At 33.2% G+C, this 13,992-nt stretch overlaps 1 protein-coding gene across 1 annotated transcript in view; it reads left to right on the top strand.

Moving 5' to 3' along the window:
• Nucleotides 1-13,992, top strand: part of LOC139527475 (putative ankyrin repeat protein RBE_0317) — a 129,448-nt gene that overhangs the window by 47,253 nt on the left and 68,203 nt on the right. The gene's annotated exons all lie outside the window — the stretch shown is intronic.

Raw genomic sequence — 13,992 nt, 5'->3', positions numbered from 1 at the left:
AAAACATTGTGTGTACACCAACGAAATAGTATTCATCTTTTATGCAGTATAGCCGGAGAATAAAACTTTTTGCAATTTGTGTAGGATTTCAATTTTAGAATATAATGAACAAGTAAGAAGATCGCTAGAAACCTTAAGCGAATCGGAAAATCAGCTATGCACGATGAAAGGGAAAAGTTTGGTGCGTCGATAAAAAATTTCATAGATGCATGAAATAATTGTAAAATTTCAAGTCTTTAAATAACATCCATTTGTAGAACTGATTATTTCGATCCTTCAAATATGTGTAAAATAATAATAAAACAAGAGGCTGTCACAACGACAGCAAACCGGATTTATTAACATCTATTTGTGTCCTGGCAATATCACAAGAACCATTACTGATGAATGGTGAAAGTGAAAATTGTCAATATCAAATTTGACCTCCATTTTGTCATCAGTATCAACATATTAAAATTTGAAAAGCTTAGATTGAATGGTTCATGAGTAAATGCAACAAAGTGAATGGAAACGCCATTTTACGATCTTTCAAGAACCATAACTCCTAAACGGTAAAAGTCAAAATCGACATTATTGAACTTGACCTCTATTTTGTCATCAGTAACAACATCTTAATATTTCAAAAGCTTTGGTTGAATGCATGGTTCATGAGAAAATGCACGGACACGACTGGAAACACAATTTTTCAATCTTTCAAGAACCATAACTCCTGAACGGTAAAAGTCAAAATCGTCATTATTGAACTTGACCTCCATTTTGTCATCAGTAACAGCATATTGAAATTTCAGAAGCTTTGGTAGAACAGTTCATGCATAAATGCACGGACACGACTGAAAACTCCATTTTTCAATCTTTCAAGAACTATAACTCCTGAACGGTAAAAGTCAAATTCGTCATTATTGAACTTGACCTCCATTCTGTCATTAGTAACAACATATTAAAATTTGGGAAGCTTTGTTAGAACAGTTCATGCGTAAATGCACGGACACGACTGGAAACTCCATTTTTCAATCTTTCAAGAACCATATCTCCTGAACGGTAAAAGTCAAAATCGCCATTATTAAACTTGACCTTCGTTTAGTTGTCAGTAATAACATATTAAAATTTAAAAGCTTTGGTTGAACGGTTCATGAGTAAATGCACGGACAACATTTGATTGCCGCGACACCCACCCTCCTGCCCGACGGCCCGCCCGGCCGCCCGCCATACCTCCCCAAATCCATAACCGACATTTTTGTCACAAAAATCTGGTTAAAAATATATTATTTAGTCTCTTTCATGTAAATACTGTAGATTTGTATTTGATCATCGATTGCAAACATAACGCCCAGTGACAAATATTTCATGTATTCGTACAAAGAACAAATCAACTTCTTTTAGAATACAATTGATTGGTTATTTAAGGTAAATGATTTGCGACAGAATAAATGAAACTTGACCAGAAGCTTACCTCTATGATAAAGAAATATAAAAAAGGTAGAGTTATTTTTTAATTCTGTATTTTACTCATACATGGACTTAAGCACTTTTAACAGTAAAAAAAACCAGTTTTAACACCGACAGCAGGAATCACAAGCGACGCTGGTAGACTCTGACATTGAGGAGAACAAATACAATGGATGTGTTGTCTTTTTTTCTAATACATTTAGATATAAAACGTTTACTTCATATAAAGCCTCATTTATTTAACATTATATATAATTTATTGTGTCCAGGAAATATTTGGATCAGAGAAATATTTGGCGGAGGAGAGAGAGAGACATATAGGCTTATATCGCGGTATTTGGTCTCTTGTTGTTCATGTCAAAATGTGATGGGAGCAAACGTTTCCCCTTCATTTTATATATATTCCATAATGATATTAGTTAGAGATTTAATCCAATCCAAATTAGAATTGTTTTTTTTATATCTCGCATCTTTTTATATTAAATCATTTTAACTCAAAACTATAATAATTGAAATAACTTTCTGAAATAAAACCCTAACATACTTGTATATCAGACGCTTAACAAAACGATAAACCGTACGATTGATGAAACGCTAAACGATATTACATGTGCATACCATACGATAAACGAAACGCTAAACGCTAAACGATACCATAAACCATACGACAAATAAAACGATTAACGATACCATGAAGCATACGTTATACAAAACCCTCAACGGTGACATTTACCATACGATGAACGAACGATGAACGAACGCTGACCAAACGTTGTACGGACGCTATACGAACGATGTACGGACGATGACCGATCTCTATACGAACGATTACCGAACGCTGTACGTACGATTCCCGAACAAAAAAGTGTTAAATTTTACGTTACAGGGACTGTAGGTCTGTATTTGTTTGTTAATGTCTGGTAATGGTAATGGTTAGTGGATTTGACATCAGACTCGGATTTCTCTTGAACTGAATTTTAATGTGCGTATTGTTATGCGTTTACTTTACTACATTGGTTAGAGGTATAGGGGGAGGGTTGAGATCTCACAAACATGTTTAACCCCGCCGCATTTTTGCGCCTGTCCCAAGTCAGGAGCCTCTGGCCTTTGTTAGTCTTGTATTATTTTAATTTTAGTTTCTTGTGTACAATTTGGAAATTAGTATGGCGTTCATTATCACTTGACTAGTATATATTTGTTTAGGGGCCAGCTGAAGGACGCCTCCGGGTGCGGGAATTTCTCGCTACATTGAAGACCTGTTGGTGACACACTGCTGTTGTTTTTTATTTGGTCGGGTTGTTGTCTCTTTGACACATTCCCCATTTCCATTCTCAATTTTATTGATTTGATTTGTGGTGTTTTACAAAATTTTGAATTTTTGAAATACTAAGTTTTTTCTACCTCAGGCTTATATTACCTTAGCTGGATACGGCAAAACTTTGGGAATTTTGGTCCTCAATTCTCTTCAACTTCGTATTTTATTTTGCCTTTTTTACTTTTCTTGATTCGAGCGTCACTGATGAGTCTTTTGTGGACGGAGCGCACGTCTGGCGTATATACAAAATTTAGTCCTGGTATCTATGATGAGTTTATTTACAACCACTAGGTCGATCCAACTGCTGGTTGAGATTTATTTTCCTGAGGGTATCACCAGCCCAGTAGTCAGCACACAAAGTGCTGACATGAATTATCATTGATATGGTTATATTTATAAATTAACTGTTAACACAATTTTGAATTTTTGAAATACTAAGGCTTTTCTACCTCAGGCATAGATTTCCTTAGCTGGATTTTGCAAAAGTTTTTTGAATTTGGGTGCTCTTCATCTTCGTACTTTATTTGGCCTTTTTAACTTTTTTGGATTCTAGCGTCACTGCAAGTCGTTTGTGGACGAAGCGCGCGTCTGGCGTGTATACAAAATGTGGTCCTGGTATCTATGATGAGTTTATTTAACGCCACTTTTAGAGACCACATTCATGCTATTTCGTGGCGGTCAGTTTTTATTGGTGAAGGAAGCCGGAGTGCCCGGAGAAAACCCCCGATCTTCGATAAGACAACTGACAATCCTAGTCAATTAGTGTTGACTGGCTAGTACGTTATTTGATATATTGTTCCTATTCTTACGTAATTAGTTAAATCAATATCTTTTTTTACATCAGACACTAATAATAATGATAATAGTCCAATTGTTACAAGGATACACAAGTTTCATAATCAGCTTTCAAATATGCGTTTTGAGCGTTCTTGATAAAGGAACAGCAAGATATATGCTTGAGACAAATGGACATTTTGAAAGTATCAGTTTTCTTTCTTCTTACTGTTCTGAAGGTTTGTAGAAAAGTTAAAAAGAAAAATTAGGTTATGTAAACACATCCTTTATATATATATATGATGTGATATGATTGCCACTGAGACAACTTTCTACAACGTTACAAATGTCGAAGATGTAAGCAGATTGTTTGTTTTTGTGGTATTGTGTTGACAGCTAATGATATATGATCATATCTAGATTGCCTTGACGGAGACCTCTTTGTAGAAATCTGACCGTCATGATACCAACTGTTCTAATAAGAGTGTGATAAAACTCACCATGATATTGTTCGTGTATTTGTTTGTTGGATTATGGAGCTTCGATAAATGATAAGGGTTATACCTTGGCGACTAGTTTTGTTGGTGGTGGTAGCTAGAGTAAACAGACGGAACAATCGACTGTCTAGATAACGCAACCTTTGTCAATTTAAAAGGAATTTGTTTTTTTTTCTACACACGTAATACATGTTATACATTGAATCCATAAATACAATTCCAGAAAAAATGCGATTGATAAACATAATTTTGCAGTTCTTTAATCTCGAATTTTTTTACCAGTGTCGTTCGTTAGTACTATAATATTTCGTGTGACAAAGTGTTTTTATACCTCTGTATGATAAAACGATCATTGAAAGCTTTTAACCTCAGCATGGTTATACTCCCTTACACATAACTGTTAACAGTGGATTCATCATCGTAGTTAAATTGTTATTTGAAAGAGCAGATCTAGATCCAAATAAACGAAATTGGGTATGTGATGACATTTTTTACAGGATAGTCCAACTTTGTAAAATCTGTCATCAAACCAAATAAGAATAATACTAAAAATGTTTTATTAAAATCGTTTGAGACATCCAATGAAGAGAACAAAAAATGATTAAATTACACATATCCTGATACATATTAAAACAAGTAAATTTGATATTATTGCTTACGAAACAACTTTCAACTCCGTCACAAATGATGTAAATGTAAGCAGCTTGTCTGTTTCTGTTATATAATTTTGACAACTTGAACTATTTATTGTCCTATTTTGATTGCCTTTATTGTAACCTCTTTCTTCAAATCTGCCCGTAGTGATACCAACTGTTATACTACAAGTGCGATACAACTTACAATGATTATGTTATGTATTTGTTTGTTGACTTTGACGCCACGGACAATAATAACCATACCAAGGCAATCAGGTATTTGTTGGTGGGGGATGGGGAAAAACACAGAGAACGATTGAACTTCTTTGTCACTGATAATTTAATTTGAATACAGATCACTATGAACATGTTTCATGTAAACAAGTAATTAACATAAACCTCATTTACAGTTTTAACAAAATTACGATTCACAAAAAACAGTTTGAAATTCATTGATATGTATTCAAATATAACTTTTTTGTACTCTACTTATTTGTATGGATGGTTTTTGTTAACTTTTATATGATGCCATGTACCTTGCAATCTTTTCATTTTAGTATAATGGTGATACTCCCTTACAGTCAGCTGCTAGGTATGGACATCTCGACATAGTACAATTGTTATTAGAAAGGGCAGATATAGATCCAAATAAAGAAAATGAGGTACGTGATGACGTTTTGTGCTCATTTAGAATCTTAATTGAATCTTTCATCAAAATCAATGTTAACATAATGTTGCTATACTCATCTCAGCAAAGTACTTTAATCTTAAGAGTGAAAAAAACGTTATGTATCTAAAGTATTCGAAATGCTAACATACGTATACCCAAATCATTGAGATTTTATAGGAATCAAAGATAAATAATAATTTAAGAATCGTTGTCTTAGTTTAAGTTTATTTGTTATTCCAAATGCACAGACACATTAAAACAAGGCTTTATCATTAATGAACGCATGTATATACAGCTACTACTTTTTTTTAATAAAGTCTGAAGATGGGAATCTTCGCGGATTTACGACAGAAGATGAAGAATTTTTGAAAAAATGGTTTTAATGAAATGCACTATCAACTTAATAAATGATTCCGATCTTACAATACATTCCCTGATGAATAACCAACTGTTTTCGATCCGATGGAAACAAATGTCGTTTTTCTTTGTGTCAATGAAAGCTGCATAGATTAAATTTGTGTTTTTATTGTCCCAGTTAGAATAAAACAAAGGCATTTTGCTAAGTTCATTTTCAAATAAAAAAGATCTAACTGGTTAACCAATGATATATATTTTGTGTGTTTTATTTATCGAATGTCTAACTTTAATTTTTATTGTTTTTTAGACTAGCGAATATATTAGTCTAACAAAACCATATGACATAGGTGATTTATTGTTTTATATCTTCAAAATGTCATTTATATTACCTAGTTGTCCTTATTTAATAACTTAATAATCCAATGCTTTTGTAAACCTGATTAGATTACATTTTATGATATTTAGTGAGCCCAAAATGAATTTTAGTTTATTTCAAAAACTGAACAACATATGATTATAAAAGTAACAAAATGGAAGTATGAAAAGTCAGAAGCAACATCAATGTTTATCATGGACATTCACTAGGAATGTAGCGTCCCAGTGTTGAAATGGGTATAGTATTATTCAAAAGCAATATATCGTTCATGCTTCATGTGCATCGATGACAGATTGTTATTGATTTCGCATTCCATTTAATATCTTTAGATTTTGCCATTTTGGAATTGCATTTCATTTCCTAATCAGTGCGTTTTCAAATTCTTGTTAATTGTGTGTGAAAATCACCGGGATTTTTATGGATGAGTCGGTTCAACAGATACCATACATGTTTGATCGGATTGAGGTCTTGGTATCAACTTTGTCAATCCTTTGCAGTTCGAATTTGCCTGTGTCTATGAACTACCCTCCAAACTGTTGATCTTATCAAATTTAATGACTCGCGACGTCGGCAACACTGATTTCGGCATCAACCATCCCAGTAGTTCTCTGTTGGTCATTTTCGGGAAGGACTGATCGACGCCCCATGCAATATTTTTAAAACAAATAAATTTCAAATATCATTTTCAAAGTACAGGTAAACAAGTTAAAACAAATGTCGTTTTTCTTCGTATCATTTCAAGCTGCATAGATTAATTTTGTGTTTTTATTGTCCCAGTTTGAATAAAACAAAGGAATTTTGCTAAATTCATTTTCAAATAAAAAAAAGATTTAACTTGTTAACCAATGCTATATATATATTTTGTGTGTTTTATTTATCGAATGTCTAACCTTAATTTTTATTGTTTTTTAGACTATCGAATATATTAGTCTAATAAAATCATATGACATAGGTGATTTATTGTTTCATATCTTCAAAATACCATTTATATTACCTAGTTGTCCTTATTTAACATAATAATCTAAAATGTTTTTGTAAACCTGATTAGATAAGATTTTATGATATTAGTGAGCCCAATATGAATTTTAGGTTATTTCAAAAACTGAACAACATATGATTATAAAAATAACAAAATGGAAGTATGAAAAGTCAGAAGCAACATCAATGTTTATCATGTACATTCACTAGGAATGTAGCGTCCCAGTGTTGAAATGGGTATAGTATTATTCAAAAGCAATATATCGTTCATGCTTCATGTGCATCGATGACAGATTGTTATTGATTTCGCATTCCATTTAATATCTTTAGATTTTGCCATTTTGGAATTGCATTTCATTTCCTAATCAGTGCGTTTTCAGATTCTTGTTAATTGTGTGTGAAAATCACCGGGATTTTTATGGATGAGTCGGTTCAACAGATCCCATACATGTTTGATCGGATTGAGGTCTTGGTATCAACTTTGTCAATCCTTTGCAGTTCGAATTTGGCTGTGTCTATGAACTACCCTCCAAACTGTTGATCTGATCAAATTTAATGACTCGCGACGTCGGCAACACTGATTTAGGCATCAACCATCACAGTAGTTCTCTGGTGGTCATTTTTGGGAAGGACTGATCGACGCCCCATGCAATATTTTTAAAACAAATAAATTTCAAATATCGTTTTCAGTACAGGTAAACAAGTTAAAACATCGATTATACGTACAAAGTTTAAAAGAAATTAAAAATTGTTGCTAAACTTTTATCTCAATATAATTCGATTTTTAGTCTTATACCACAGACTTTTATTAATTTTAGTAGTGTTTTAAAAGAAAGTTGATAAACTTGGGTTATGACAAAGAAGTCGCTTGTTTTTTTTTCTTCTAAAAAACATCCATCGGCAGCTACCAAAACCTTATTGATAGATATTCCGTATCAACTTTTCAAATGATACTTGATGGTCCTAAGGTAAAAAAAAAATAGGTACTGACGTTATTCATCATCTAAAGTACCACATATTTTGTTGATTGTTTAGTTTCTTGTCTAGATATGTTTTGGGGTTTAAACACATTCCATTATTCTCTTAACAATTTTTTCCAATTTTTTCCAATTGGATGAAAGTCCCTTTTCATTGAGATTTGTTCTCATTGTTAATTTTCTTCTTCTGCCATATTTGTTTCCTGCAGAGTTTTCTTTTTGTTTCGAAATATGTCGATTAGATATTTTCATATGATATCGAACAGTCATTGTAGAATTGGTTTTCTCCCTGAATGATCAAAAAGTTTTCTTTATACGAGTTATCTTCCCTAACACGGTTTTACTTCTTATTAATGTTCCGGACCATATGAGTAATTGGACCATACGCGTATGGTCATGACCATATGCTTATACTCATATGGACCGACCATACGCGTATGGTAGCACCATATGAGTATATATACTGGTTTGGTTATTAACGTGCCGGACCATATGAGAATTTGGACCATATAGGTATTTTTTCAAATGTTAATAACATTAATATCTAAAAAAATCAATGATATTTACAGGGAAATGTATTAATTTTAATAATTCAAAGGCTATTCAAAAATCAAATATTGATGCCACAGATAGTTTTCATCGCGAATTGTATTCGTAAATTTACGCTTAGGATGGCATTTAGTTCCAAACGGTATCATAAGTTCTGCGTTTGATTGTGCACGATCCTTTGCAGTTACACCATTTAATTTCGAGCGAAAAGTTAGCCTTCTTATCAGCTGCGTGCAGTGATACGGAGGTCTCGGGGAATTCCATAACAGTCATAAAGAAAATATGGAAATATCTACTCAAGTCGACATATTGCCATGCACTCGTAACAATATGTCGTTAATGACTATATGTATAAAATGTACTTAACTATAGTGACTAGTGAGTAAAGTTAAATGCACAAAACTGCTTATTTTTTATTATAATATAATGAAATGACCTTTGATATCGTCTTTTTAATGACGTCACAACTACAAGGGGTATACCTTATGAAAATTACTTTGGTGTTACCTGTAAACTTGTTAATTACCCCGACCATACGCGTACGGTCGGACCATATGAGTATATACCCATATGGTCATGACCATACGCGTATGGTCCAAATACTCATATGGTCAGGAACATTAATACTGTTTTGCAACCGTAAAAGAAACAGAGAAAAATTATTATTTCTTATTGCTCTTTATATCTTTAAGATGTTGTTCTCATTAGCATAAAGCAAAGCACACACTCAATATATGAGTTATTTCCCTTCTGTATTTTGTATGAGGAATATGCATTTGTAACTGGTAATCAGCAAGTGATAGAGTCCTAGAGTCTTCTGATTTAGGTTCGTTTGTTCATTCAAAATATGTTGATGTTAATGTTAATTTTAGTTGAAAGGGTAGATTGAAAATTCATGGTAGTTTGATCCCTCTTATATTCCAAATGGTTGATGTTGATATTTCTAGTAACACATATAGTAAAGGTCTTTTGAATTAAGGTCGTTGCTTTGTGACCGTAAACCGTAAGTGAAAATTTTAGGAATCGGAAGTACCTACTCATCTTCCTTATTTTAGCAAAAGTATATAAAAATCTATATATTTTTAAAATCAGTGTACATTTAACTACCATCTGGCACCATAATTGACATTTTAAACTTGAAGTGAATATTGTCCTACCAAAATATGTACAGTGGGGTGGAAAGACGTGTAATTGTTTTCTGAACAAATGGTTTTTAATTATAATTATTTTCTAGTGCCCATTTGTTTCTTCAGCAGTATTGTTTCAAAATTGATCACTTAAATATTTGCTCTGATATCGACCAGTTTATACACCTTTAAAAATGACAGTTTAACCGAACACTTTACTTTGTGAGACATTTCTATGAACACTAATTGTTTTGTGCAGACTACTCTGTAACCGTAAAAGATTACGCCAAATGTACTTTACCAAATTGCTCGTTATATAGATCAAACGCATTTTGCAGGAATATATCCGGAGAGTTATTTCCCTATATGCATTGGATATAAGTGCTATGCATTTGTAACCAGTGAACCATTGGTAATAGGGTCTTTAATTTGAGGTCCTTGTTTCACCAAAATGATAATAAGTTCGAAGAAGGGGGTCAATGTCAAGTGTTTTTTTTTTTATCTATTTTGGCTTATCATCACTTATCATAAGATACCATACAAGATAGCGACAAATTCTGTTTACTAAATTGTTAGTTTGGAGTTGTCTTCCCCTATTTATTTAGCTGAGTGTTTCATCTTCGATCACAATCTTTGCAATTTTGCATCAACATAAAGACTTTTGATTTTTCTACGCTTTATATACTATTATTCCCCATGCTAAGTTAAAAGATCGACTTTACGATATCATTAAAAAAAAGCTATTTCTATAAAAACGGGAATCGTAGTTACAAACTTCTTGTTTTGGGTTAGAACAATTCATATTTTTGAAGAACAACGTTGAAGGAACCAGAAAATATACTGAAGATGATATTACCAAAATGCTGGACTTTTTGATCGACAATATATTTGTTGAGTTTGGAGGATTCATATTTCAACAGACAATCGTTATTCCAATGGGTACTAATTGTGCTCCCCTACTAGCCGATTTGTTTTTGTACTCGTACGAAGCAGAATTTATTCAAACCCTTCTAAAAAAACAAACAGAAAAAGCTCCTTGCTAAATTCTTTAATTTCACTTTCCGATATGTTGATGATGTCCTATCATTGAATAACCAAAATTTCAGCCAGTACTTTCATTTCATGTATCCCAGTGAACATGCAATTTGGAGTAGGTTCAGTAAGACCCCTTTTTGGTCCCAAAATATAGCAGTTTTACAAAAGTGTGAAAATGTAATCTTTCAGCTATTTATTGGAAAGAAGATTGCTTCTGATACATAAATATGGGCTGTTTATGACAATACAATGCACATATATAAGGTACTAGCATCTTTAAGTCGTGCTAAACTACTAAAATCTTCACAAGTTCAGCGTTTTAGATAAATTTTAGACGGTTTCCGTCTTAAATGAAAGTGGCCACATTCGTGTTCATCCATAATACTGAAATGTAAGTTGTATTTGATGATAATACATAACATATATAAAGGTTAAGAATGAACACGGATGTGGCCACTTTCATTTTTGACAAAAACCATCTGAAAAGTGACGTTTGTTGGCATATTTGATAGATTTTTCATATTTAAGCTTAAATCCGAGCGTTTTTGATGACTGAATCAGTTAAAATCTTTCACATAAACTAATCGAATCAATAGAAATAGACACTACAGTGTTTAAAAAGAGTCCAAAATCTTAGATGAATCTGAAATTTGAGGCGAAAATCGGCCCTTACCGGACCTACTCCTTAGGAATACTACTGATACAAGAAAGACTGCTGCATACTTTGATATTTTCCTCAATACTAACACAGATGGACGACTTCACACGAAAATCTATGATAAACGGAACGATTTCAACTTCCCAATTATCAATTTCCCATTTCTCAGCAGTAGCATACCCTCTGCCCCTTTTTTGGTGTTTACTTATCTCAATTGATATGTTATTCTCGTGCATGTTCACACTATACGGCCTTCATATACAGGAGTGTGCTCCTAACGCAGAAACTGCTCCAACAAAGTTATGAATAGGACAGATTAAATATGACACTCCAAATTTTACGGACACGATCACGAATTGGTTGATCCATACGATGTATCTTTGTCCAAACTTACTATGGACATTTTTACCGCGTGTAAGATTGTGGTTTGTCATTTCTTTAAGACGTGGCATGGTACTTTTCCATCCCAAATCAATTGTTGGGTTTTGATGTTGTGTTTGTTGTTGTCATCGGATTTTGTCAAATGTCTTAACGTTTGTAGTTGCGTTGGGGATAACTACTCATCCAGTTCATTTGGTAGATTTAATTTGTGATCAACGTAATGTACACGATATATTTGGTTTGCACTTCGATCAGAAGAAACACCGACAAAGCTAGATAATACAATTAATTATCTAATTACTGTTTACTACAATTAAATATTAATTAGTATTATAATTTTCACTGTTATTAATATAAGTTAGATAAGTGATACAAATCTAATTTTGCATTTCAAATTCCCTCTTGATTTTCGGAACACGTTTTAGAAATTTATATATGACGTCACATCACTTTGGGTGTTGCAATGACTATGTCTAACACGGCTGTGATTGTCGTGTATTCGTTTTTATTCTTTAGCTAGTCACCACTTCAGTTTTATCATGAATATCTATTATATAGTCATTTTACAAAATTTACTGTTTGTAAAACTATGTATTATTCTTGATAATAATGAAGTTTTTTCCCTGGCGGATAACCTTGGCCTCACAACGTTTTGAAACTTTTGATCCTCGGCAATATTTAACTTTGTAGTTGTTATGGCTTTCAAACTGTTTCATCTCAGCTTAGTTTTGTGTGGAGGTAGCGTCTGGCATAAACATATTTTTTAACCTGTTACCCTTTGATTATTATTATTATTACAAGGGATTTTTATAGCGCATTATATAAAAATACAATTATTCTCAAGCGCTTTACATGTTAAAACAAAAATACACAAGTTCGTACATACACGAAATTACAAAGTTAAAAATATACCGAAATATGTATAAAGCATACATCAAATCAACTATAAAAAGTTAAGACTACAGCAACTTGGTAAAAACATTAATTAAAAGAATTATTAATGAATAAGTAAAAATCTTAATAACTAAATATTTCTAAAATTTGCTGAATTTTGTATTTAAAAATAAGTTACTAAAATATTCCGGTTTGAAAAAAATAAAATAAAAATACAAATTTCTCAATTAAAGAAGCATTTTCAGATTGAAACGATCGTGCTGGTTTGTAACAATGTATTAGTTCACTAAGATACGCAGGTACAAGTCCATGCAAGGCTTTGAATGCGTTAAGCAACAGTTTATACTGGCATCGGAATGTGTATGGTAGCCAATGAAGAGTCATAAGTGTTAGAGTTATATGTTCAAACTTCTTTTTGCGGGTCACTAGTCTGGCAGCTGTGTTCTGAACACGTTGAAGTTTGGATAGACTCGAGACATTCACACCATACATCAAAGCATTACCGTAATCAAGTCGCGACGTAAAAAGAGAGCATACAAGAGTTTTGCAAGCGTCCTCCGTTATATATGATCGAATCCGATGGAAACAGGATGTGGTAATTGCATTTGTCTGTTGCTGCAAGCTGAGGGTTTGATCGAGAAAAACTCCAAGATTTCGAACACTGGTAGATTCACTTAGTATAGTTCCATCAAAATTCAGTTGTAACTTACTAAGACTTTTGACTTTGTGTTTTGGAGCAAAAACAATCAATTCGGTCTTGTCCTGATTTAACGTCAACATATTTGTACACATCCAAGTTTTGATATCTTCCAAACAAGCTTCTAGGCGCTCGGTAATGTCACCCCAGTTATCTAATGGCTTGATGACTTGGTAAATTTGCGTATCATCCGCATAACAGTGGTATGCCATGCCATGCCTCTTACATATTTCACTAACCGGGTACGAAAACATGGAGTAAAGTCTCTGTCCAAGCACGGAACCCTGTGGGACGCCATATTTCAGAACCATATTGTCGGAGTGAACAGATCCAATAGAGACACATTGCGACCTATAAGTCGAGTATGAACGAAGCCACGACAAGGCTGTTCCAGATATACCAAAAGTATACTGTAGACGATCGAATAGAATGTCGTGATCGATCATGTCGAACGCTGCTGAGAGATCCAACATCAGCAATATTACACAAGAGTTGTTGTCGAGTGCGCATGTAATGTCATGATGAACACGGATCAGTGCTGTTTCAGTTGAATGTCCGGTGCGATATGCTGACTGCATATCGTCATGTAAAGAGTTCAACATGATATGAGATCGAAATCTCGTGTC

Source organism: Mytilus edulis, chromosome 6 (genome assembly GCF_963676685.1).
Source record: "Mytilus edulis chromosome 6, xbMytEdul2.2, whole genome shotgun sequence".
In the NCBI taxonomy this organism is placed as follows: domain Eukaryota; kingdom Metazoa; phylum Mollusca; class Bivalvia; order Mytilida; family Mytilidae; genus Mytilus; species Mytilus edulis.
Note: the sequence above shows the minus strand (reverse complement) of the source record. Positions and strands in the feature narration are given on the sequence as shown.